The sequence below is a fragment of the Miscanthus floridulus genome, chromosome 1 (assembly GCF_019320115.1).
Source record: "Miscanthus floridulus cultivar M001 chromosome 1, ASM1932011v1, whole genome shotgun sequence".
Lineage (NCBI taxonomy): Eukaryota > Viridiplantae > Streptophyta > Magnoliopsida > Poales > Poaceae > Miscanthus > Miscanthus floridulus.
Window position 1 is genome coordinate 35,196,659 of NC_089580.1, and position 27,781 is coordinate 35,224,439.

At 44.1% G+C, this 27,781-nt stretch overlaps 1 pseudogene; it reads right to left on the reverse strand.

Annotated features, from left to right (window-relative positions):
- Window positions 1–1,534: 1,534 nt before the first annotated feature.
- Window positions 1,535–24,393, reverse strand: LOC136478505 (tryptophan synthase alpha chain, chloroplastic-like; annotated as a pseudogene).
- Between the last annotated feature and the right edge of the window lie 3,388 nt (window positions 24,394–27,781).

Here is a 27,781-nt window from a genome sequence, read left to right on the forward strand (position 1 = left end):
TTGTCGTCTTCTAAATTTTTTCCTTGTGATAAACTATGAAATTATGTATAAAATATCCATTTTACCAATTTAGCTCAAAGTTAAACCAAACCCAAAAAAACTCATAGAACAAACTGTCATCTTCGGGCCTGTTCGGCAGGACTGAAAAATACTGTTCCGGTTGATTGTTGTGAGAGGAAAATACTGTTCTGGCAGGACGTGAACAGTAATTTCGTGAGGTGGCTGGCCAGCCAGCCAGCCGGTTACCAGCCAGCCGAACACTGCCTTCATCTTGAGTGGTTAGTATGCTTAATAAAAAAAATAAAATCTAATGGTGGCCTCTTTTAACACGTGGCGTTCACCAATCTTACATGATCAACCGAATTGAAAGGAAGGATTAGACGAACCTCCAAAATCCAAATGTCAGGACATACTATATGGCGACGGTGACATGGCGTCAATATAGGCGAATCACGATTCGACTACAACGTGACGTGGACACGGTTGATTGCTGCGTGGTCCAAGCTTATTCCCTTTTGCGCATCACTAGCAGGATGAAAACGGTATGGATATTTTCCGACCGTATTCGAAACCGAATCAGTTTAGAGGGGTTGAGATCTGTCCGTATCCGAGTTCGGATATCCAACATCCGATACCGTATCCGTATCCGAATACTCAAATCGCATATTTATGATGTCGATATCCAATCGTATCCTATCCGACATAGTTGACACTATCCGTATTCGAATCCGAATCTGGACAGAAATATGAAAACGAATGTAATATCGGTGATATCCGATCCGTTTTTCATCCCTAACCACTAGTGACATGACCCAAAGCCAAACTGCAGGCATAGATTCTTGGCTGCTCCCCCTTTCCCGTTTGAGACTTTTCCCTGTGTGCCATTATAAAAGATCGTAATTCCTTGTGTGCCCCTGAAAAAATTCAGCGGTCTTCAGCGCCACTACTCCAACTTTTTCGTGTCATCCATGCCACTTCCGTCAGTTTGGGCTCTAACGCCGTTAAACTGCAGGTGTGAAAAGACGAAAATGCCCTTAAGTTCAAATATGTTATTAATTTTTTTGAGCATCTTAACGACTTCAAATGAAAAAACTCAAAACTAGAAAGTTGTAGATCTCGTCGAGATCTATAATTTTCATATAAATTTTTTTTTCATTTAATTTCGCAAAAAAAATAATATAATTTTTCTAAGATATATTAATCATATCAAATTATATTTTTTTTACGAAATTAAATGAAAAAAAAATTTATATGAAAATTATAGATCTCGACGAGATCTACAACTTTCTAGTTTTGAGTTTTTTCATTTGAAGTCATTAAGATGCTCAAAAAAAATTAATAACATATTTGAACTTAAGGGCATTTTCGTCTTTTCACACCTGCAGTTTAACGGCGTTAGAGTCCAAACTGACGGAAGTGGCATGGATGACACGAAAAAGTTGAAGTAGTGGCGCTGAAGACCGCTGAATTTTTTCAGGGGCACACAAGGAATTACGATCTTTTATAATGGCACACAGGGAAAAGTCTCTTCCCGTTTCCGAATGGAGGGATATCCTTGTTATTGTCTGATTTGAGATTTTGTCTCATCCAAAAAGCCGCGCCCTTTAAATCCTTTTCCACGGATAAGGACTCGCTTGCTTGTATTCCCCCGGTTTGCACGCTGCCGGGTCCTCTTTTTCTCTATTGGTTAGAGTCACGACATCGGATCAACACAGAAAATTAATTTCCTTTTCAAAAATATAACCTCAGGAAATTATATGCATATTGATGGATTTTTAATATATATGTTTCCCCACCCTTTTAATCCCACCAATATATGTTTTTTTTGGGATTAAGTGAGAGTATATTAAGTACTAGTATACAAAATAACTCGGGTTACACTTGCACCAAATTGAGTTTGTACTAGAGCTTTAAGTTTTGTTTTTTTAGGGAAATAGTGCTCGAAAATTTTCCCTATTCTTGTGTGCCTGCCCAAACATGTGCCATATCTGAAGCCGTATGTTTCGATAAGAATCCAAGAAAACGCTGGAGTCAAAACTCACATGCTGATCCTAACTGTTCATCATCTTTTTTCCCTCTCTTTCAAGGACCCAGCTTGAGCGCGAGAAGGCAGCGCGTCGCTTCCCGGATCCCGGGTGCGTCTTGGCGCAAGCAATTGACTTTTCATGGGCCCTAGCCGTTGCACTAGTGAGGAGAGCCTATCCAATTTTAGCTGTTCATTCACTCGTCAAAGCACAGCTGCAAAAATGCTATGAAGGGAGCACAAGTCATATGCAACTACCTGTACGTGGACAGTTCAATATCAACACCGCTTCTTCACATCCAGATACGCTTCATGCTGGCATGACAAAGCTAAAGAATTTATTCATCCAACATGTTATTAGTAACATGCATGATATGATGAGCACCGGAAAAGTTTCCATAGATAGGGATTAGAGAAGTGTTAACATCCGGGACTGATTTGACTATAAATATGGGTAGGCTATAAAAGGACCCGACATAAATATAGGCCAGAATTGACTTTCCGTTATCCAAAACACCAACATCTGGGTCCATTGGGATCGTTCTGTCACCCAGCCTGATGGACCTTGAAAGTCTTCCAGAAGAGAGCAAGACGAATTGGCTCAAGGTAATGTCATTTTCAGTGAAGCCAATCAGCCATCACGCTGCCTCATCCATGAACACCAACTGGTGGGTTCAAGCGGAAGACCTGAAGCAAACGGAAAGCCATATAAATCATCATGACCTTATCCTCTCTTATTCCTATCCTCTCAAGAGTCAGGGCAACCTTTCTATCAAAAAAAAAAAAAGAGTCAGGGCAACCTCATCCAACATTCCATCTTTCAGACAAAAAGGATCTGCCTATCATTATGAACTGATATTTCACAATCACCTTTTCATCAGAAATGTCACACTAACTAAGTATGAACTTTTGTATTATAGGCAAAGCTGGACTTTGTTCTCACCTATGGAGAGATACCATGTAGCACTAGTCACTAGATGAATTATGGATGCCAAACCCATGGCCAGAATATTGCTAAAACCAATATTTTGTTATGTCCTAAATATCTTGCCTGTGATGCGAGTGATCATCTCATGGCATAGCAACCTTTATACTCCTGGTGTACTCCTCAAGCCTTTTCAGCCCCTCTTCAGGAGTAGCAGCTTCACACAACTGTCTGACAATTGCGCTGCCAATAATCACACCATCTGCTCCCCAGCCTGCGATCTGTTTACTAATGAACATATCAAAAGGGTGTAACACAGATACCATTAGACCTCATGTCTAGCAAGAAAGTTAGAAGTCTAGTCCACCTGTTTCACATGCTCTGGAGTCGATACACCAAAACCAACAGCTACAGGTTTGTCTGTAACCTGCAAAGTCAGGAAGATAAGCATTCTTGAACACAAATTTCTATAGACATGTTAATGCATTAAAATCCATTCACTGTTTACTGATGACAAACAGGTTATATTTACTAACCTTCTTGATCTCCCTAAGAAGATGTTCTACACGTAAGTTTACGTTTGAGCGTGCACCTGTAACCCCTACAGCACTCACCTGCATAACACACAGGTTAATAATGCCACCAAAACCTAAATATATATTCAAGATCAAAGGTTGACAATGATGGTGAAACAGAAAGGCATTTGTTCCAGGTGCCATAATTTTTACTTAACACCTAAATAATTCCCTTCTAATTTCCATTATATTTTTTCCTAGAAAAACATGTCAGGTGAGATGAACAAGCAGGAGACAAAAAAAAAATCGCTATAACATTTCATTAATGTAGAGGCATGATATTATTGCTTATGTGGTATGTGCTAGTTCAGGATAAAAAAAACCTTTTAACTAGTGCAGACATAAAAATGGGCATATCCAGTGCAGAGAGCTCCCGCTCTGTGCGGGGTCTGGGGAAGGGTGTCAGTGGCAATCCTTACCCTCGTCTGTGCAATGCGAGGAGACTGCGACTCGAACCCGGGACCTTCCGGTCACAGGCGGTAAAACTCTACCGCTTGCACCAGGCCCGCCCTTCTTAGTGCAGACATAAAAGTTACACAAAATATATAAACTATGCCTGGAGCTTTCAACTAGGCAAATAGTTGGGATCTTCTGGACACTCACAAGATAGAGAAATCCTTCTGAAGCTTTTGCGATTTCCTTCATCTGATCTGTTGGTGTGGTTGGTGTTGTAAGCAGCACCTGCAAGCAATCGTGCAAAAATATAAATGATATATGGCTGATACTCAAGATATCTATTCTGTTGATTGGTCCACCATGATTAATAAGCAAAGTTATTATGTTGCGATACCAAACCCAAGATACAAAAAATATATCAAAAAAATGGCCTTGGCGTAACCTATCCTGAATTTAGCTAGACCCGGATCCAAAGGCCCATAAGATCTTTTGCAACTGTGTATTTTTGTAGGCCTGGAATGGGCATAGCCCAAGCTGAAGATTTGATAGGTCCCATCTCGAGTAAGAATTTAGTTAGCACCCAGATAGCAACACAAGTACGCAAAATACAACAAATTTTGTGCAAGTGGTGCATGAAAAGATGAGAGTGGGTATGAACCAGCTCTATGTTGTGCATAATGGCCTCGCTCCTCAGCAACGCTGTCTCCTCCAAAGGAAGATCAGGCACTACAAGTCCTGCGACATATAACAAGTGTAAAACAAAGATCTTATTGACAGAACAACAAAATTTCTGAACTAAGTGTGAATCATATTTATAATAAACAGAAGATGCAAGAACAAGACACCACTTACAATAATAGAAAATATGAAACAACCAAAATGGAAGCTTACCATGTATGCCAGCTTGTTTGATAGTAGCCATGAAGTTTCCCACACCACGTTTTAGAATTGGATTATAGTATGTGAAAAGAACAATGGGGCAAGAAAGCTCAGGTGTAAGAATCGAGTGTAGCGCCTTTCTTAAGTGCCCGTGTTGCAGAAGCCTGAAATGATGTCAATCTAAAACTATAAAATCTGTACCAGACCACATACTATGTTGCAGCTGGTGAGAGAAAATGCCATCACGACTACCTGAATAACTGGTCCATCAGCCAGTGGATCCGAGTATGGTACACCAACCTCTATCACATCCAAACCGCAGGAATTGAGGATCTTCAATGCTTTCGATGTGGTTGCCAGGTCAGGATCATCCGCAGTGATGAACGGGATGAATGCAGTCTGAAAATTCCTAGAGGCAAGATCCCTGCAATTAAAGGTTGGTCTCTGCTGCATCTTATTGCTACTCTGGATACAAATTTCTTAGTGCAGTTCAGTTACCTTGGCTGAGAATGAACACTATGGTACCTAAAGATGGAAACACTGGTTTTGCAAAGACAGATCAGTAATGCACATCCAGCCACTATTGTGCGAGATAAGGCTAGATTTTTACGAAAATTAAGATCAGCACGGTGTGTATTCGACATAAAACCACTATATTTGAACAATTACATGCAAGGAATGCACAGATTGCTCCAATCCCTGATCCATTTCCCTGCAACTAACCGGGACCAACATTGGGCATCGGCTACACGGCGCCAACAATCCAACCCCGCTACTCAATCAGGAATAGCAAGAGAAATGTGGGTGCTCGGGTGAATTGGCCCCAAGGGTTGCGACGAAGCGAAGCGCGAACGTGAGGGTGTTGAAAGAACACGACCTTAGCCGTAGATCTAGTGGGTATATCTTACTATAAATATGATGAACACACCCTAAAACTCTGAACTACTAGATCTAGAGGGAGAGGAAGGGATGAAAAGGGCTGACCGTTTGTGCCCTTAGGAGGAGGATCCGCTCGCGTCCGCCATAGAATCGGTGAAGGCAGTGGTGCCGTGTAGTGGTCGTAGATGACGCAGTCCGGTGGCGCAGCTCAGTGGCGGCGAGGCAGTGGAGCTTTCCGTCACTGGCTGCGCACCCTCTAGATCGGATTAGAGATTTTGGTGGAGAACTGTAGCTCGGTCAACCTCGTGCTCAGAGCCGCCGGCCCCCACCTCTATATATAGCGCAGTGTGACAGGGGCCCTCCAGCCATATTGGGCTGGGTGCCCCCGATCAGGGCGCAGATCAAAGGCCCAACTGGGTCGTTGGGCCCAGTTTGAGATTAGAGATCAATCTAACAATCTCTCCCTTGATCTTCTACCATCTTTCAATTTCATATCATTTACTTTTGTTCATTCCATTACATATTAGCGTATAGAGCATATTGTCAAGTCAGGGCACGTACATACTTGAGCATATTGCAAGCTTTCAATAGCTGAAGCATATGGAACCGTTTTTATTTGATCGATCTCATACTGATTCCTGGGGCATTGAAAATCCCCATATCTGTCGCCCTTGACTATAAGAGCAGGTGAGGGACTATATTTGTGCATATTGAATTTCTTTAAGATCTTTTCTATGTATGTCTTTTGTGACAATCCTAATACCCCTTTACTTCTATCTCGGTGAATCTCGATCCCTAGAATAAAAGAAGCTTCACCAAGATCTTTCATATCAAATTTTGAGGACAAAAACTTCTTTGTCTCCAGTAGTAGACTGACATCACTACTAGCAAGTAAGATATCATCCACATACAGGACAAGGAAGATAAACTTCCCATTCTTAAACTTTACATAGACACAATTGTCCTCTACATTCTCTTTAAACCTAAAATTCCTTATTGTCTAATCAAACTTCAAGTACCACTGTTTTGAAGCTTGTTTTAATCCATAAATGGATTTCTTTAGGCGGCATCCCATTCGTTCTTTTCCTTCCATGACAAAACCTTTCGGTTGTGCCATGTAAACATTTTCCTCTAAGTCTCCATTGAGAAATACCGTCTTTACATCCATCTGATGTAATTCTAAATTATAATGTGCCACTAATGCCATTATGATTCTGAAGGAATCCTAACATGAGACTGTCGATGTTTTACCACCGATAGCCTGCCACAGGGGTACCCGGGGCAGTATGTTCGGGCTTCGGCGTATGCTGAACTCGATGGTTAACGCAAGAGACAGTCGATTTATCCTGGTTCAGGCCCTCGATCGTGGATCGAGTAATAACCTTACATCCAGTCGGCGTTAGCCTTTGCGTTGGATTGATTGCGATATGTTGTGTTGTATAATTGTCGTCTCCTCGTCCAGGAGCCCTGCCCTCCTTTATATAGTCAGGAGGTCAGAGTCCTAGTCGGTTTATAATGAGAGTTACTAGTAGGATTACTAAATAGTACTACTACTAGGATTACAAGGGAAGAATCCTAGTTAGACTAGATCTTCTCTTTTCTTTGTGGGGTATCCTGTGGATCCCGTATCGACAAGCCCCCGAGCACTTCATGGTTGAGCTCTGAAAGTCTCGTTTTGCTCTTTCAGGTCTTGATGAGTAGTAACAAATGTCATCCGAGTGCTTTCTGGAGTGAAACCTTATAGCGCTTCTTAGGACTTTCGAGTGGTGAGTGCTTTTTTGAAGAAAAAGTACATCCATCTGGTTGTAGCCCCCGAGCCTCTTGCTATTTGGAACAAGGAGCTGGAGGATCTTGTCTTGAAGTTGCTCTGATTGTTCGTTGAAGTTTTATAAAAAAGAACTCGAATATGGCTCGTTTCGGGTTCTTTTTGTCGTAATGTCTTGAAGTGGTCTGCGTTGAGGAAGTCTTTTGGTGACGTGCGTTTTTTCGAAGAAAAAGTGCACTCACTGAGTGTAGCCCCCGAGCCTCTTGCTATTTGGAACAAAAAGTTGGAGGGTCTTGAATCTTTATGTTGTTTGAAAATTTATGTTCTGAAGTAGTTCCTGAGAGTTGGGTTATGTCATCATCTGAGTAGTTATGCGGCATCTTTTCGAAGCAGCCCTTTAGTCTTGGATTAAACCATCATCCGAGTAGTTTCACAGCGTGCAGCCTCCGAGCGTATATCCTTATTGTTTTGTTCTGGAAGAACTCGGATACGAGGTCTTGGCGTATTCTTTGATAGTCTACTGTTGTCAGAGGTAGTTGTATGGTGGTGGTTGAGTGTAAATGCCTTTTGTTCACGGGTTGTACTGTGCTGGTATATTCTTTCGAATATGCCCGTCTTCGAGTATTGTTCCCTCTCGCCTGAGTCATCCATTATTGAGTCCTGTCTTTTCACTGTGTCCTTTGTTAGGCTTATTTCGTTGGTACTCCTAGTCCATGTGCGCCGCTCTTTTGATCTATAAATACTGTCCCGAAGTGCTTGTTTTCATCCATGGGACATTCTGTTTAAACCTTCGTGGTCATGAACATGGTAGTTTGTGAAGTAGAGCAGCCCCCGGGCATATTTTGTAGTTCCTTTACGTCTTGTCGTAGTTGGAGGAAGTCTTGTGATAGGGATTAGAGGTAGGCTAATCCCGCGACAGCATTGTGCCAGGATGTACGTGGTGGTAGTTGGAGGAAGTCTTGTGATGTGAGCTTCGTTCCTTCATTTAGCAGTTCTGGGTTGATCCTCATCGCCTGTCTTGAGACTATCCGGTGTAGATCAACACCATATCTAGCATCACATCGGTCTTGGGTAGACAGATGCCCGCCGGCCTTCTCTGCTCCATGTTGTCCTGCCATGCTGCCGATTTCCGCCTTGGATGCACTGCGTCCGTCCTTTAAAGAAAACAGTGTAGCTGATGACGGTTTTTCCTTCCGAGTAGTAATTTGGGACACGTAATCGTTCCAGAGCCTAGCCGTGTCCGTGTTCCTCTTTGCTACTTTGCTTTTCGTGGTACCAAGTTCGTTGGGTCTTGTAAGATTTGTAACCTTCTATTTTTGAAGCCACTTGTAATGGAACGAATCTTGTCTTCTGAGTTGTCTTTTACTTTTCTGCTGTGATCCCTGTTCGTTCATAAGATTACCGAGTTCTTTCTTAAATAACCGGGTTCCTTTGTTCCTTGTGAGGTAGCCCTTTCTTTCTTCTTGGTTCGATGAGTTGTTCTTGTAGCGATCTGATAGCTCTGCCATGGTGTCGGACGGATAAGTCTGAAATCTGCCCGTTGGTTTGTACCGTTGTGTGGATTTGTGCCCTCCGTCGTTTTAGCTGCGTCGGTAAATGGACCGTTGCGTTCTCACACTGTGTTTTAACAGGCCTTGTGGGCCATTTTTATTACTGAAAAATCTATTTAAAGACCTTTTATCTTCCTTTCCCTTGCTGCCTAGCTCTTGCCTTTAAACCCTAGCTTTCAGAAATCCGCCGCCGTCATCGTCGCTGTCACCCGAGCACCATCATCCTAGCTTCATCTTCCCTAGTGCCTTTTTTGCTTCTGCCAGTTCATGGGAAAGAAGAAAACCGCAAGCAAGTCCCAGGCGACCTTCGTGGACGAGGAGTCATCCCTTTCTTTGATCGAAAACCAGGAGTTCGTGGCCATGAGGGCTGCTCAGAAGGTTTGGCCGGCTCCAACAACAAGCGAAGACCAGCTACATGAGCTCGTTAGCGACGGCTTGATCCAAAGCAAAGTCATCGCTGAATGGAGAGTTCCGGGCGAGCATCGGGTTCTAGCTCCGGGTCCTGGTGAGATTGTCCTCTTCGTTTCCTTTGTCCGCGCCAAACTTTGCCTTCCTGCTTCCGCCTTCCTTCATCAGTTTCTTAGTTATTTCAGGGTTAGTCTGAACCATCTAACCCCCAATGCCGTTCTCCATCTTTCTGTTTTCGTTCATCTTTGTGAAGCTTTCCTTGGAATCTCTCCTTCTCTATCTCTTTTTCGCTTTTTCTTTCGTCTGAAACCTCAACCCTGCCGTGAAGAAACCAGCGTTTTTGGTGGTTGCGGGATTCAGTTTTGCCAGGGTCTCAAGATTAAGTTTTTTGACTATGACCTAGTCGATTCTGTAAAAGATTAGCGTGCCGAGTGGTTTTACGCTGCCAATTTGATCCCTTCCCTCGTCGTCCACTCTGGATCTGGTCCTATGGTGAATGACCGATGGGACAAAAAGCTTGAGTCACCCACTGAGATTCAAGTAATCCAGCCACTCCTTGATAGGATTAGCATGCTGAAACAGCAGGGTTTGACCGGCTTTGGTATTGTTTTGAGCTTTCTTCATCGCCGGGTTCAGCCTTTGAAAGAGCGGGAGCATCTTGGCTTTGAGTATTCTAGGGCTGAGGATCCTTCACGCATGGTCCCAGCTCTTGAGCTGACCGGTGAGGAGGTACTCGAGCGTCTCCAGAAGATGCTGAAAGGAGTGAGCGTCATTCCTCCTGCTGTCTCCGAGTTCTCAGCCAACAACCCGCCCCTAGCTGTGAGTTGTCTATCTTTTTGTTTGAGTACTTTATGTACTCTTGCTGCATCCGTTTTTGCTTAGCTTTTCTTTATCTCAGTGTTTTATCCTTTTTTGCAGGAGCTTGGGCAGAACTTTGTCGACCCGATCTCTCTTGATGTTCTCCCCGCCATGGCGGAGACTGGGGATAAACTTGCTGGAACTCCTACAACTAGTAAGTCCCAAACCTCTACCGCCCTTCCTGGGGTTTCTTCCAAATTTGTTGATGTATATGAAGAATATGTTCCTCATCTAGTCCCTTGCGGTCCTCGCAGTGTCCCGAAGAGGGGGCGAACGGATGGGTCTTCATCTGGCCTACCTGTCTCCAAGAAGCCTCGCAAACCAAGTACTCCCTCAGGTACTCCAGTTGTTGCTAGCATGCTCTTAGGTGAGCACATTTAATACTCTTTGTTCCTTTGTTTTCCTGTTTCCCTCTTAAACCGAGTACTTTTTATCCTTTTTTCAGTAGGTGCTCTGGTTTCCTTGGTTGAGGGAGAAGAGGATGATGAAGTACGCCTCATCATGCGGCGGTGAGTTGTTTTTCATATTCCTGTTGCATTGAATTTCTCTTCTTTGTCTTGACTTTTAGTCTTGAACTTTTTGAAGTAATCGGAGGTCGGGTGTGAGTTCTTCCGAGGCTCCCGCGCCGACTTCTTCTGAAGCTCCGGTGTTGAGTTCTTTGGTAGCCTCGGTCCCGAGCTCTACCGCTCCTCTAGTGCGGAGTTCTTCCACGGCTCCAGCCCCGGCTTCTTCCGCGGCTTCATTGTCGGTTATCCCGCTCCCGTCGCCGGGTGGCGGGGACGTTTTCACCGTTGTGGTTCCCCCTGCGAGGCCTTCTTTTGGCTTCGCGAAGAAGAAAGTGGTCGGGTGAGTAAATTCTGGCTTTTATCTTTTTGGCTTCTATCTTCCTTCTTCTGGTTCTTATCGGTGCTTCCTTTTATCACTTTTTAGTGTTTCATCTTCTCTCGTTTCTTCATCGACTTCTTCTCTGCCTCCCGCCGTGCTAACGAGTTCCGAGCCTCAGGACTCACAACATTCTGTTGATGAAGTTGCTGTGGGGGCTTCGGAGCTACCTGGCGAAGTTGCGGACTTGGCCGCTCCGGAGGTGACTATGGCCGTCATGCCGGGTCCTTCTGAGGGTTTGGCTCCGGCTTCCCTGGAGGTTGCTTTGGTCACTCCTTCTTCGCCCCAGCCGCCCTCTCCTTCCCCTTCTCTTGTTTCCGGCGGTCCCTCTTTTTCTGGTGACATGGTGCAACAGTTCGATGCCACCCATCAGTTATCGGAGCTGACCACAGCCTGGGGGAGCTTGTCGACCCTCGCGACTTCTTTTGGTGAAAAGCCCTAGGTAGGTTTTACTGCCACTCCTTTTTTGCGTGCTTGTTTTTCTTCTGTCCTTATGCCTTGTTTCTCTTTGCCTCTTTTTGCTCAGTCTTTCTCTCGTGATCATTCTGGCTTCTTTTTCTCATCTGAAAATGAGAGAAAGTTGTCTTCTGAGGTGGATGCTCTGAAAGCCGATCTCGACCTTCTCTGGGCTGAGTTGGAGACAGAGCGTCAAATGCACCAAAAGGAGGAGAAAACCCTTCGTGCCCGGGTAGTGGAGATGGAGAAGCAGAGAGATGCCGCGGTGGAGTCTGCAAAGAATGAATACAAAGGTGCCGCGGGTTCTGCCTGTTTTTTCTTGTATTTTGACTTCTTTTTTGCTGACTTGTTCTTGGGTGTCTTGTCTAGTTCTCCGAGTTGAGAAGCAGAAGCTCTCGGAGAGTATCGATGAAATGAAGGCTCTTGTCCGCTCTAGTCATAATAAGGCTAAGGAGGTAATTACTCATGCTGAGAAAGAACTCGCCCTTGCTAAGCTGATTAGGCGCGGAGCTGACAGAGATCTTGTGTAGGCCCAAAAAACTATTGAAGGCTTGTCCGGGAAGCTAGCGACGGCTACTGAAAATTGGAACGTTTTGTGGAAATCTTTTTGTTCAGTAGCCGATGTTCTCCGGACTCCAGCGGATGACGGGCAGTCTTGGGCGCAGTTCATTCCCTGGATTCCGACTCATTTCCAAGAGTTCGCGAAGAAGTGTGCTCAAGTATGTACCAAGAATGTGCTGGCCTAGGTCTAGGTCCTTGCTCTAGAGGCGCCTCTATCCAAGATAGCGGAGGAAGCTAAAAGCCAAGAATACCTTGACGCCATTGAGAGGATGGAGCCTGAGGTCGAAGGTTTAGCCAGTAGGGTTGTAGATAGTCTAAATATTGACATTTCCCTTCCTGATGACAATGCCTGATCTGATTGACCAACCCCTTGTAATATTACACTCCTCTTTAAATGAAGATTCTTTATTTTCGTTGATGTATTCTTTGCCTGGGTGTGGTCGAAGTTACTTGACTTGTTGAGTACTTTGTCTCGTTTTCGTCTCTGCTCCGCAAAACAACTCTGTGCATTATCCTGACAAGACCCCTCGATTTGTCAAGTACCTTTCTTTTCTTCCTCTTTTGTGATCCGTCGAGTGCTTTGTCCACGCTATGACTTGTTAGATGTAAATCTTTGTGTTGACAACCTTTCGTCCGCGCTATGTAAAAATGACTCGGCATAGAATGTTGCCATGACGAACTTCGGCATCCGAATGCTTTTTTGAGTGGCGCTTGTGTTTTTCTAAGGAAAAAGTATTCCTATCTGGATGTGGCCCCTGAGCCTCTTGCTTTTCGGAACGAAGAGCTGGAGGGTCTTTTGAAGTTCAATTTCGGTCGACTAGTTTTAGGTGTTAGCTTTTAGCTACCCTCATCGGCGGGCTCAAGCGTGTTTTCAGCCATTTTGCTCTCGGCCGGGATGCTTAGGCATGTTTTCAGCCATTTTGCTTTTTGTTTCGGGAAAACAACTCGTTGGAAGTCATGACAAGACATGCTGTGGATGAATATCATCTTTATTGATCATGAATATAAACTAATACATATGTTGTTGAAGAATATTGTCCTTCGTCGATTGTGAACGTTGGTCCCTTGTGGCTTGCATATCTATTTTTTCTTGAGTTGTCTTTACGCGTAGAATCTTCTTAGCTGGCTGATGTGCCATGTATTGCTGACTTCTTTTCCATCTTCGGTTATTAACTTGTATGTGCCTGGTCCGGTGACTTTTGTGACAATGAACAGACCTTCCCATGGACTGAGTAGCTTATGTCGTCCGTCAGTCTTTTGTATCCTTCTTAGCACTAAGTCTCCGACTTGTAGTGATCGAGGATGGGTACTCTTGTTGTAGTGTCGTCTTAAACCTTGTAGGTATCTGGCTGATTGGAGGGTATCGTTTACTCTGACTTCTTCTGAGCTATCGAGTTCTAATCTTCTTGTGTGTTCTGCTTCTCCTTTATCGTATTGTTCTATCTTTGGTGATGTCCAGATTAAGTCGGCAGGCAGTACGGCCTCTGACCCGTAAACTAGGAAGAAGGGTGAGTAGCCTGTTGCTCTGCTTATTTGAGTTCGTAGCCCCCATACTACTATCGGTAATTCTTCAATCCATTTGGACCCATAGTCCACTAGTTCTTCGTATAGCCTTGGTTTTAATCCGGCTAGTATGAGTCCATTAGCCCTTTCTACTTGTCCGTTGGCTTCTGGATGTGCAACAGACGCATAGTCTATACTGAAACCACAATCTTATGCCCAGCTCTTGAATTCTATAGCTATGAAGGGGGAGTCTAGATCTGTGATGATTCGATTGGGCATGCCGAAGCGGTGCGTAATGTCTTGGATGAACTCGACTGCTTTGGTTGCGCTGTATTTCGCGAGTGGTTTGTATTCAATCCACTTGGTGAACTTGTCGATTGCTACAAAGATGTACTCAAAACTGCCTTTTGCTTTCTTTAGGGGTCCTACTTGATCTAGCCCCCAGCAGGAAAAAGGCCAAGCGGGTGGGATGCAGATAAGATTGTGAGCTGGTACATGGGCTTGTCTTGCAAACATTTGGCAACCTTTGCATTTTCTAACAAGTTCTTCTGCGTCTTTCAAAGCGGTTGGCCAGTAGAATCCGATGCGAAATGCTTTGCCAACCAGTGTCCTTGAGGCGGCATGATTTCCACAGCAACCTGAGTGTATTTCGTCTAGGATCTCTTTGCCTTCTTCAAATGAGACACATTTTAGGAGTACTCCTGATGATGCTGCTCTTCTGTAAAGTCTATCTCCTACTAGAACGTAGTTTTTGCTTCTGCGAACAACTTGGGTGGCTTCTGCTTTATCTGCTGGCAATTTATTTTCTTTGATATAGTCGATGAAAACTTGGCTCCATGAAGTGTTGATTACCAAGATCTGAACGCTTTTAGCCTGAATTTCATGTGTTGTTTCACTGGGTTGTTTGATAGAGGGAACTAATAGCTCTTCTATGAATACACCGGGTGGAACCTTCGCTCTATCTGATCCGAGCTTGGCAAGGACATCTGCTGCAATGTTGGAATCGCGTAGGACGTGTAAAATTTCTAATCCTTGGAAATGTTTTTCAAGTTTCCGTATTTCAGCACAGTAGGCACCCATGTTTTCTTTGGTGCAATCCCAATCTTTGTTGACTTGGTTGATGACTACTGCTGAATCGCCGTATACGAGTAATCTTTTTATTCCAAGGGTAGTTGCCACTCATAGCCCATGGATGAGGGCTTCATATTCTGCTTCGTTATTTGTAGCTTGCCATAATATCTGAAGGACATACTTGAGTTGTTTTCCTTCTGGAGAAATGAGGAGGACGCCTGCACCGGCTCCGCCTAGTTTGAGTGACCCATCAAAATACATCTTCCAGTGGTCAAGGATTGTATCTGATAAAGGCTGTTGAATCTCTGTCCACTCGGCCACAAAATCGGCAAGGGCTTAAGATTTGATTGCCTTCTGCGGGGTGAAATTGATGTTAAGAGCTCCGAGTTCGACTGCCCACTTTGATATGCGTCCCGTTGCATCTCTGTTGTGTAAGATGTCTCCGAACGGGAAGTCTGTCACTACTGTGATCTGGTGGCTTTTAAAATAGTGGCGAAGCTTGCGTGAAGTGATCAATAGGGCGTAGAGTAGTTTTTGTATATGTGGGTACCATATTTTTGATTCAGATAATACTTCGCTGATGTAGTATACGGGTCATTGCACTTTATACACGCGTTCGTCTTCTTCTCTCTCTACGACTACTGCCGTGCTGACCACAGCAGTAGTCGCCGTAATGTATAACATCATATCTTCGTCTTTCCTTGGGGGTGTGAGAATTGGTGAGGATGTGAGGTATGCCTTAAGTTTCTTGAAGGCTTCGTCGGCCTCCTTTGTTCATTCAAACTTGTTTGTCTTCTTTAGTAGTTTAAAGAAAGGTAACCCCTTTTCGTCGAGTCTTGATATGAAACGGTTGAGGGCCGCCATGCATCCTGTTAGTTTTTGTACATCTTTGATACTTCTAGGTGGACCCATTTCTATTATAGCTCGAATTTGCTTGGTGCTGGCTTCAATCCCGCGCTGACTGACTAAAAATCCGAGTAGTTATCCTGAAGGAACTCCGAATACACATTTATTTGGGTTCAACTTCCATCTCCGTCTCTTCAAGTTTTCGAATGTTTGCTCTAAATCTTCAATCATAGTGTCTGGGTTCTTTGTTTTCACCACTACATCATCCACGTATGCCTCCACATTTTCACTGATTTGATCCCCAAGGCAAGTTTGGATAGCTCTTTGGTATGTGGCACCGGCGTTCTTTAGTCCAAATGACATGGTCTTGTAACAGTAAGCACCGAACGGAGTAATAAAAGATGTCTTGCTCTGGTCTTGTTCTTTTAATGCGATCTGATGATATCCTGAATAGCAATCGAGAAAGGATAATAGTGCAGACCCTGCTGTTGAGTCGACTATCTGGTCAATGCGTGGTAGCCCGAACGGATCTTTTGGGCAATGTTTGTTGAGATCTGTGTAGTTGATGCACATACGCCACTCGTTTGTGTTCTTCTTCTGCACAAGGACCAGGTTTGCTAGCCAGTCTGGATGAAGGATTTCTCTGATGAATCCGGCTGCCATCAGTTTTGTGATTTCCTTTTTAATCGCTGCCTTTTTGTCGGGTGAGAATCATCGTAGCCGTTGCTTTATAGGCTTGGAGCTTTCATTAACATCAATTCTGTGCTCAGCCAACTCTCTTGGGACACCTGGCATGTTGGCTGGCTTCCAAGCAAAGATATCTTTGTTGTCCCAAAGAAAGTTGGTGAGCGCATGTTCCTATTTTGCCGAGAGGTGAGCACTGATAGTGGCCGTCTTGGAGGTATCGCCAGTACCCAGGTCGATCTGCTTGACATCGGCTTCTTTCGGTGGCGTGATGATGCTGGGCTTTTTAGCCGGTATTTCTAATTCTTCTTGGCTTATCTCTGCAGCAATTGTGGCTATTTCTTTTCTACTTTGGTCATCTTGTGCTCTGGCTGCAATCTGGATTGCTTGAACATCGCAGTCAAAGGCGCATTTCAAGTCACTTCGAAGGGAAAGTACACCATTAGGTCCTGGCATCTTGAGCAGTAAATACGGGTAATGCGGTATCGCCATGAATTTCGCTAGTGCTGGCCGTCCGAGAATCGCGTGGTATGATGACTCAAAGTCCGCCACCTCAAATTTGATGAATTCCGTACGGTAGTTTGAGGGTGTTCCAAAAGTGACTGGTAGAGTAATTTGTCCGAGCGGCATGGCTGCTTTGCTGGGTACTATTCCGTAAAAAGGTGTGCTTGTTGGTGTGATCATCCCGGTGAGTTGTAGTCCCATCTTCCTTAGTGTTTCCGAAAAGACGATGTTGAGTCCGGCTCCCCCGTCGATTAATACTTTGGTGACAGTCATACCAGCAATAGTTGGATCTAGCACCAGTGGATAATGGCCTGCGTTTCCCATGCTAGTCCATTGGTCTTCTCTGGTAAATTGGATAGGATACTGTGACCAATTGAGATATCTTGGTGTAGCTAGTTCTACTGTCATGATAGTCCGTAGTGCTAGTTTTTCTTGATGTTTGCTTCTGCAATCTGGAGCCCCTGAGAAGATCACTGCTACCGTTCCCCTAGGTTTTTGGAATCCTTTGTCCTCGTGGTTGTCTTCGTCTTTTTTCTGATTGTCCTCTTTGGTGTTCTCCTTATTATCTTTTGTTGCGTATCGATCATTGAAAGTGTAACAATTTTCGATGGTGTGCCTCCCATTAGGGTGCAATGGGCAACGTACGTTTTCAATGTCATTATATCTTCTGGGTTTGGAAAACTTCTTTGATTTGTCGGCCATTGCCACGGTATTGTCTGGTCTACGTTTCCTTTCTTGATGTCTGCTATTTCGATGATTTTGCTTGTCTGGGTTGTCTTGGTTGCTTCTATCCGGAAACCTCTCTTGTGTTTTTTCTTCTGCAGTAATCATCTTTTCCACTATTCGCCTGAATTCTTCATTGTTTCTCAGATTTTCTTTGCAGAAATCTTGAAATTGCCACCTAGCCATGATTCCGTGAGAGAAAGCTTTAACTACTTCTCGTTCGGTAATGTCATGCACTTGAGCCCGTAGTTCGCCAAATCGTCGATAGTAATTTCTGAGACTTTCGCCTCCCTTTTGCTTGAGTCCTTTCAGTTCTGCATGAGTGATTGGGTGTGTAATGATTCCTACAAAATTTTCACAAAAAGCTCTTTGCAAGTCCTCCCAATTTCTGATAGATCCTAGATTTAACTTGTCGAACCATTGGAGGGGCATAGTTTCTAGTGCCATGGGAAAGAACAAGGTTTTGATATCATCGTCTCCTCCGGCTAGTTCAATTGATTGTGAATATATTCTGAGCCGTTGCCTTGGTTCGGTTTTGCCATCATACTTGGAGTGGTTAGACGGTTTGAATTTGTGAGGTAATCGTACTGATGCCAACCTGTTCGCGAAACAGGGGAATCTGTCGTGCGTTCCGGCTTCTTTGAATTCAGATTCGGCTCCTTCTTCTAGCCAAGTGTTGTTTTGATGGGAATAAGTCTGCGAGGCTGTCTGGGTAGGCACCCTACTCCTGGTCTTCCTTAGTTGTTCAAATTGGTGGCCTTGATTATGTTCCTTCCTACTTTCTCCGTTATGGCTTCCACTTGGCCCAAGTCTTTCGAAAGCGGACTTCCTTTGATTTTGATCTTCTTGCCTACGGGTTGTTGATCTGGTGGGTAGTCTCGATCGGGCTCTCTCTTCATGCGTTCTTGGGATCGTTGACCGGAGCAAGTCCTGGAGCTGTTCATACTTCTCTCCGTGATGTGAAGTTGCCCTGAGTTCTTCTAATGCTTCTCGAATCTTATCGTAAGGTGTATTCACCATGCGTCTTTCTTCGGCTTCTTGTTGTGATTTTCTTTTATCGTATTCAGCCAAATCTGACTCGTATATGATCTAGGCTTCTCTACGCTGCCTAGTGCGGTGTTGGCGCCCTTGCTTCAACTTGTTTTTCCTTTCTCTAGCCTATCTCTGACTCTCGGTTTCCCCATCGTAGCCCTGGGCAAAGGGTGATATGTTGGATTCTGATTCATCTGATGACCTAACATCGGGTGCTTCTAGGGGGTTTAATGGTGACCGAGGACGTCGAACCATGAGCACTTCCCGTGCATGAGCCGTTCTGTTATTGGTGTTAGTTTTCATACTATCAGAGTTGCTGATGACTTCAGTAGATGCCTCGATGTCGCAGATCGAGTCTCCTTCTTGGTAAGGTAGAATAGCTGTTATTGTTGTGCCGACTAGTTGGGTTCCGCTATCTTCAGGAATGGAACCTGGCCAGTGGATGATACAGTCTTGCGATGTTATTGTTAGCACGAGACCCTCCTGGGCTCCTGTCAGTGGTATCCCAAGCATTGGATTGAAAGACCTTTCGATCTGTCCCTGATAGGATTTTGCCGTGTTGTCGAGCCCAAATGGAAAAGAACTCGACTTTTTAAAAGAACTCTGAGGGTAATCCGAGTTGTTTTGGGTTGTGCTCTGGAATTCTGCCAAAAGAGAACTCAGTTTCTTGAAAGCACTCGAATAAAACTTCATCTTGGACACGGAGCTTGAATTCGAGTCGAATGCGTGTAGCCGTGAAATCTTATTCGAATCGGATATTATGAGCTGTGTGAATCTTCTGGTGAGCTGATCCGTCGTAGTTGTCGAAATAGGAAATTCTTCATGATGATCCGGATCTTTGAGGAGATGGCTTTGAAGCCTACCGTAGTTGTCCGCCTCACAGATCCATGAGCTGAAGATGAAAGTTGATCCCATCGGGAAGATCATGTTATCGAGGTCCATCGAGCTTTCGGATGCAAAGTCGCCGAAAGTCCCTACCTGGCACGCCAGCTGTCGATGTTTTACCACCGATAGCCTGCCACGGGGGTACCCGGGGCAGTATGTTCGGGCTTCGGCGTATGCTGAACTCGATGGTTAACGCAAGAGACAGTCGATTTATCCTGGTTCAGGCCCTCGATCGTGGATCGAGTAATAACCTTACGTCCAGTCGGCGTTAGCCTTTGCGTTGGATTGATTGCGATATGTTGTGTTGTACAATTGTCGTCTCCTTGTCTAGGAGCCCTGCCCTCCTTTATATAGTCAGGAGGTCAGAGTCCTAGTCAGTTTATAATGAGAGTTACTAGTAGAATTACTGAATAGTACTACTACTAGGATTATAAGGGAAGAATCCTAGTTAGACTAGATCTTCTCTTTCCTTTGTGGGGTATCCTGTGGGTCCCATATCGACAGAGACTGGAGAAAACATCTCATTGTAATCAATCCCTTCTCTTTGCGTAAAGTCTTTTGCCACAAGTCGCGCTTTATATCTCTCTATATTCTCTTGGGAGTCAAGTTTTGTTTTGTAGACCCATTTACAGCCTACTATTTTGGCTCCTTTAGGAATTATTTTCAAGTCCCAAACTTTATTGGCATTCATAGATTTCATTTCATCTTCTATGGCCTCAAGCCACTTTGATGAATTATCATTTCTCATGTCTTCTTCAAATGAGGTGGGATCATCATTCATTTGAAATTCCTTAGTGTTGTATACGTCATAGTCAGCAGAAATAGCTGATTTTCTAACTCTTTGAGACCTTCTAGGAGCCTCCACATTTGGCACATCTTCTGTTTGAGGCTATTGTTGCCCCCCTCATGTGTGGCAATAGGTTCTACAGGATCCTAAAGAACAAGTTCCTCATCGTCATTCATTGTTGTCACAGGCGGAATAACAACAGGTGCTGGCACCATAGTATCTTGCACTGTCGGTGCAGCGATAGCAGGTAGTGAAAAAAATGGCTCATGAATCATTGGAGTGGGTGTATACACCCGCTTCTCTTTAAGGTCAACTTCTCGAGCTACCATGCTCCCCCTCATTATTTCATCATCTAGGAAGACAGCGTGTCTCGTTTCTACAAATTTTGTATGTCTGTCTGGACAATAGATACGAAAACCTTTTAAGTTTTCTAGGTAGCCAATGAAATGGCAACTTACTGTTTTAGGATCTAGCTTCCTAATATTTGGGTTAAAAACTTTAGCCTCATCAGGACTCCCCCACACACGTAAGTGGTTTAGTGAGGGTACTCTTTCTGTCCACAACTCATATGGTGTTTTGGGCACCGACTTACTTGGTACTCTATTGAGAATATGAATGACGGTTTTTAACGCCTCCATCCACAGGCTCAACGGTAAGGTGGAGTAACTTATCATACTGCGCACCATATCCATCAGGGTACGATTGCGTCTTTCAGCTACTCCATTCTACTGAAGTTCGTCCAGTGTAGAATACTAGGCTACTATGCCATTCTCCTGTAAGAACCTTGCAAAAGGTCCCAGAACTTGACCATATGGGGTATGCCGATCGTAGTACTCCCCCCATGGTCGGACCTGACTATCTTAATCTTTAAATTGTGTTGGTTTTTAATTTCTGCCTTAAATATCTTAAATTTATCCAATGCTTCTATTCTTTCTTTGATTGGATAAATATAGATAGAACGGGAGTAATCATCTGTGAATGTTATGAACGAATCATAACCATCCACACTCTTTACAGAAAACGAACAACAGATGTCTGTGTGAATAATCTATAAAATTTCTACGCTTCATTTAGCATCTTTTATAATTTTCTTTACATACTTTCCTTTTATGCATTCTCTGCATTGTTCTAAATCTGAGAACTCTAATGGAGGAAGAATGTCATTCTTAACTAGTCTTTCTATTCTCCCCCTCGAAATATGGCCTAAACGATAGTGTTATAATTTCGACGACGCATCGTGAGCTCTCTTTCATTTTCTGTTTACATCCGCAGACGAGGATACATTCTCATTGTCGCACGCAATGTTCCCATCATCGCATACAACATTCACATCATCACGTAGTGATAACAAATAAAACTCATTTTGTAAGATAGCAAGACCAACACATGCATTATTAATGTTATCTTCCATTTGCCATTTCTAAAATGGCAATCATATCCATTATTGTCCAAACATGAAACACTAATTAAGTTTCTCTATAAAGAGGGAACATAAAGTACATCTCTAAGTAAAAGTGTGAAGCCATCAGCAAGCTCTAGAGAAAGATCGCCAATGGCTTCAACATCTGCTCAGACACCATTTGCAACCTTAACGTGTCTTTCTCTTCTTTGCGTAGTCCTCGTCGAACAGAATCCCTATAAGGAATTAGCAATATGAACAGTTGCACCTGAGTCAATCCACTAAGTAGATTTTGAATACTGTACATACAGAGATTCATTTATGAACGTAATGATGTTCTCACCTTTCTTTACCATGATCATCTTTAAGTAATCGGGATAATCTTTTTTATAATGTTCCGTCTTCTTGCAATAGAGACACTGGTCTTTCTCTACCGTGAACTTGTTATGCTGAGGCTGATGCAGCATGGAACCCTTTCCCTTTGACTTTGAGGAGGAGTTAGCATTATTATTATTTTTCTTGTCGTCTTTCACATAATTGATAGTGCCACTATTAGCAGCTTTCATTCTCTCCTCTTGCACACATATAGTCATGAGCCTCTCTAAGTCCCATTTCTCAAGCTGTATGTTGTAGTTGACAATAAAAGTGTCAAATTTCTTTGGCAAGGAAGCAAAAATCAGATGAATAAGGAACTCTTCCTTGAGAGCCAGATCTATTGGTTTTAGTTTGGATGCCAAATTATTCATCCTTAGTATGTGCTCTCTTATGCACCATTTCTAGAGTACCTCTCTATCACCAGCTACTTTATCAGCTGGGTAGCATATGTCTTTGAAGAGCCAGTGAACTGACTCTTTATTCTATCGAGGTACTTGGTGACCATGTCATACTCTGGAATTGAGCCCACAATTGCAGACTCAATCGTGTTCTTTATCACAACCAAACATTTCTTGTTGGCAGTGACCCATTTCCTATGCTAAAGGTCATAAGATATCTTTTGGGATTCAAAATCCCTCTCTCTAGTTGCCCAAGCGGCATCAGCCTCATTTATTTTCCTCACCGGTGCCACAGGCTCAGTGGGACACGGTAAGGTGACTACCCAATCCACCTCAGCCAAGATAAATGTCAGGTCAATATTTTTCTTCCACTCCGTGTAGTTGTCATATTTGAGAGTGGGGATCTCTTTGATACAACCAATCAAGTTGTATCCGTCTGAAAACACAATTCATATAGAGTGAGAACATAAATAATAACAACAATTGCATGCCTTGATTCCAACGTTGATCAAAATTAAAACATACAACTATTTATACATTAAATCTACATCACCGTTGGATAGAAATAAAAATATTACATAAAATCATTAAAATTACGATATTGTTATTAACAACATTGGTCAGAAAATAACAACATTATAATCATGTCAAAATCTCTTTTTATCCAATTAAATATCACGTTGGTTCAAAATAAATGGAGAATAAATTATTTCTTTAGCAGCGGAAAACCTAAAAAAATTCATTATCTATTTTTCAGAAGCGTTAAATTTTTCTCAAATATTCTCTAAAAAATTATCCCGTTGGTTCAAATTTTAATAGACATATTAAAATAGACAAAATTCATCGAAATCTGCTTTTGAAAATTAAATAAACTCAAAACTGTATTTATTGTTCATTCTGGCCCGGCCTGTAGCCACAGTAACCAGCCCAGCAAAAACAGTGCACAGCCTGGCCTACCATAGCAGCCCACGCACGCTCGCTCGCGGCACCTCCCCGCGCCCAGGCCGCAACCTGGGCCTGGGCCGGCAAAGTCGCCCGCCGCGCTTGCCCGCCTGGGCCGATTTCGGTCCAGTGACTCTCGTTCATTTATCTAGATCCGACGGCCAGGCGATGATTTCGCTTGATCAAAACCGCCCGGCCGACCGATGCCCCCAAATCCTAATTCATTCTTCTCGGTTCTTTGCCGATTGGGGATTATGGTTAGGGTTTCGTTAGGGTTAGGATTAACCCGATTCATTTTTCGTTCACCCGATCTAGATCTAAAAGCCCTAGAAGACCTGACTCCGGTACCATTGTTGAAAGAACATGACCTTAGTCGTAGATCTAGCGGGTACATCTTACTATAAACATGATGAACACACCCTAGAACTTTGAACTACTAGATCTAGAGGGAGAGGAAGGGATGAAAAGGGCTGACCGTCTGTGCCTTTGGAGGAGGATCCGCTCACGTCCGCCATGGAGTCGGTGAAGGCAGTGGTGTCGTGTAGTGGTCGTAGGTGACACAGTCCGGTGGCGCAATTCGGTGGCGACGAGGCAGTGGAGCTTCCCGTCACTGGCTACGCACCCTCTAGATCGGATTAGGGATTTTCGGTGGGGAACTGTAGCTCGGTCAACCTCGTGCTCAGAGCCGCCGGCCCCCACCTCTATATATAGCGCAGTGTGACAGGGGCCCTCCAGCCATAGTGGGTTGGGCGCCTCCGATCAGGGCGCGGATCAAAGGCCCAACTGGGCCGTTAGACCCAGTTTATGATTAGAGATCAATCTAACAGAGGGCTCAAACGCACGCACCTTGCCTTGCTCTCTGAGGCTGGAGAAGGTCACCGCGACGGTGAGCTTGCCGGCTGCAGCGCCGCGGTTGGCCATGGGCGCGGGTGTGTCCACCCTGACAGAGGGCCACCGCCCTGCGCCGCCTCCGTGTGGTCAAGGAGTAGCCGTCGAATAGGAGGCCTCGGCGGCGGCGGGCGGCAAACCGAGGGGCGAGGACACGGAGACGGAGGGGGAGCACACACAGCCTTGATTGTGACCTGCGATTTTGCGAAGGTCACGTGTAACATGTACCCGTGCCCTATCTGTGGCCTGTGGGCAGGTGTCACTTACCAGTCGTCATCTCACTCATTAGGCAATTTTTAGATGTGATCTAACTAAATACTATGTAGGAGATCTGCTCATCATTTTCATTAAGTAGGAAAGCAGTTTGAGAAAATACAGGATTTTGCCGGCTTAACAGTTTGGGCTACATGATGGAAAAAACAACGTCTACTGAAGCCTGAAGGCGCAGTTATCCTCTGGCGAGGTCTGCGAGCCCGGCAGCACCTGCCTCAATCCATCGGTCTGCTTCTAACTTGATTTTTTTTATGCCTGCTTCTAACTTGATTAGCTGAAGCAGTTCGACGATTGGGGCCGAAGCATCACGAACGAATCAATTTTTAGAGTTATTTAAATTTAAATTTAATCGAATTGAGACGATTAAGTTATATGCGATGCACTAGAAGGCGAGGGAGGGAGCTAGGGCAGAAGATTTTAAAAAGAATTGTGTAACTATCTATATTATTAATTGGTTCATATATTAAGGGATGTGTGTTTTTTTAGGTCTTAGAGCATCTTCAATAATTCTCAAAATTTCAATGGGTAAACCAATGAGTTTTCAAGTAGCTTAAAAAAATCAGTTGTTGGATTTCTTTGTTTTCAGAATCTCGCTACTAAAATATAGAAGTTAATTTTGCATCAGGTATTTCTGACCAATTGGAACATTATAAAAAGCACACTTTTTCCTAAGTAAAAGCAAATTGAGAACTTTAAACTACACTCATGTGTTTCTGCCCAAGTCAGCACTTGATTTTTCTTCTCTCTCTCAACATCACACTCCCTTCTACTCTTTCTTTGGCGGATTAGCCCGACGGAGGGAGGAGGAGGTGGTGGACCCAACAACGAGGAGCCACTGGGATGAGGTAGACGCTGATGCTCCCAGCCGAGCTTTGTGAACAAATTAACGGCATGTTTATTTGATCTCAAAACTAAAGCGGTTGGGAGGATTGAGGGGAATTATAAGGCCCCGTTCGGCTTGATGAAACTTGGCCGAATTGGCTGAAAAACACTGTTCTGGCTGAATTGTTGTGAGAGAAAAATATTGTTCCGACTGAAAAAAACAAGCTGAATAGTGTAGATTATAAGGTAAGCCGAACGGGGCCTAAATCCCCTATAAGTCAAAATCCCTCTCAAGTCTTAACCCCCTCCAATCCCCTTAAGAGCTTGTTTGTTTGATCCCCAATTCAAATGGATTGAAGGGGATTGAGGATGGATTGACTCCAATCCACTTGGACTGGGGATGAAAAGAACATACCCTTAGTCCTTTTTTTAATTTTGAAAACAAATGAACAAGGCCTAAAAAAGAAACTGTTCAAGGTTGAAGAAGAAAGGAGAGCTGTCCGGTCATGTTAGGACGGTAGATAAATTCGAGTGCTGATTGCCAAGCTGTTGTAAAACATGCGTGTGTTGCATAAGCAACTTCAATCAAAATCAAGGTGGTGCACAAACTAAGCAACAAATGAACAAATAGACTTGTCTTGCGATATTTAGCAAATAATTCTTAGTCAATTTTACTATCAAAATTTGTGTGTAGACATTTGGACATGGGTTCGGATGTCGAATTCGGTGAAAATTTTTGAGCCAACAATATAATCGGGCAAGGGAGTTGCCAGCGTGTTCGTCTGCTCAAGTTCCAGCTTGTTTTAGCTTATTCTCTCTCAAAGAACACTCTTAAATCATCCGAAATCTACCCCCGAACACGCCCAATCCGAAATGCTACCGTCAACCCAAGACGTAGGGGCCACGATCAAGCCGAGGAACTGCTGAACTAAGGCCACAGTGCTTCCGTTCCCATCGCGCCCATGGCCCATGGCCCTTTTCGGTGGCCTGCCTGCGTCGCCCCTCCTGTGGCTGTGACAGAGCGACGGGGGCCTTTCGACGACGACGGGCCTCGTTTAGTTGGCATTTTTTTTTTAGAAACGGTACTGTAGCACTTTCGTTGTTATTTGGTAATTAGTATCAAATCATAGTCTAATTAGGTTTAAAAGATTCGTCTCGTGAATTTCATCTAAACTGTGTAATTAATTTTATTTTTTATTTATATTTAATGCTTCATGCATACGTCCAAAGATTCGATGTGATAAGAAATCTTAAAAAAATTTAGGAACTAAACACTACCCAAGGAAATCGTGCCGAAAGCACGAAACACGTGAAAAACCAAAGTTTCGAGTCGCGGGCCGGTTTGTTTCTAGAAGCACGACTGACTTTGAGCTACTGGGAGTCTGGGACTGGGACTGGGACTGCGTATGTACTACTGCAGTGTGCAGTGCACGCATCTCCAGTGGCGGATGCGAGGGGGGGGGGGGGGGGGGGGGGGGGGGGGGTAGAGGCGGTTAGGCCGTCGCCGGTTGCCGATCGATGCGGCGGACGCTGCCTGCCGCATCACGCCAGGCCAGGCCACACGTACGTGGCGCCGCCTCCTGGACGCACACGGTGCATGCATGGGCGTGTCGCGTGCGTGCACACACGCGTGCCCGGCAACGGCAAGAATGGGATCACTACATTTGAAGAGTCAATGGTACTGGCCTGATAGTGATAGCTCTAGTTCCAAACAAACTCGCCGTCGTAGCCTCCACCAGACGAGATGAGTAAACTAGGGGTCGAGCTTAACCGACAAATTAAGGCCGGCCGGCCGGGGCCTCTAGCTAGCTCTAGTAGGACACAAGGTACACAGTGGCAATTCTTTGCACGTGGACTGAAAACAAAAGGAGATGGTGACATTAGAAGGAAACCGTGTTTAGGACTCAGGGTCCAGGGAGCATATATATATACTAGGACGATACGCGCGCGCGGATGATCTACGCACCGATGCCTGTGCCGTACTGGCAGTGTTTTCGTCTGACATGTGCATGATGTCAATGCCAGGCTATGTGAGTATGTGTACATAATATATTTAATCATGGTCATGACGTGTTGTAACTCATATATCTAAAAAAGGGGGCCATTGCATAATGTTAAGGTTAAAACGTAAACATATCTTAGGATGGCAGCTGCTAGAACTATTAAGTATGCGTCATGATTCATGAACGTCACTGGGAGTACATTTTTTGTTTATCCAAGCCTTGGATCAGCAATATGGGAACATCATGATCAATGGCAGGCCATGAGGCCATCATATTACGACTCTGTTACACTGATTGCAGACCAAATACCACTGTGATTAGTAAATGTGAGGGACAACACTTTTAATCTTTGCATCAATAACATATCTGTTAATCTGAATCGAATATTCAAATGGTAAATCAAAAAGGCAATGCCTTACAAATGGAAAAAGAAAGAAATGTTGCCACAGATAAATAACATGAGGGGTAGTGAATTTGGATGGTTCTGTG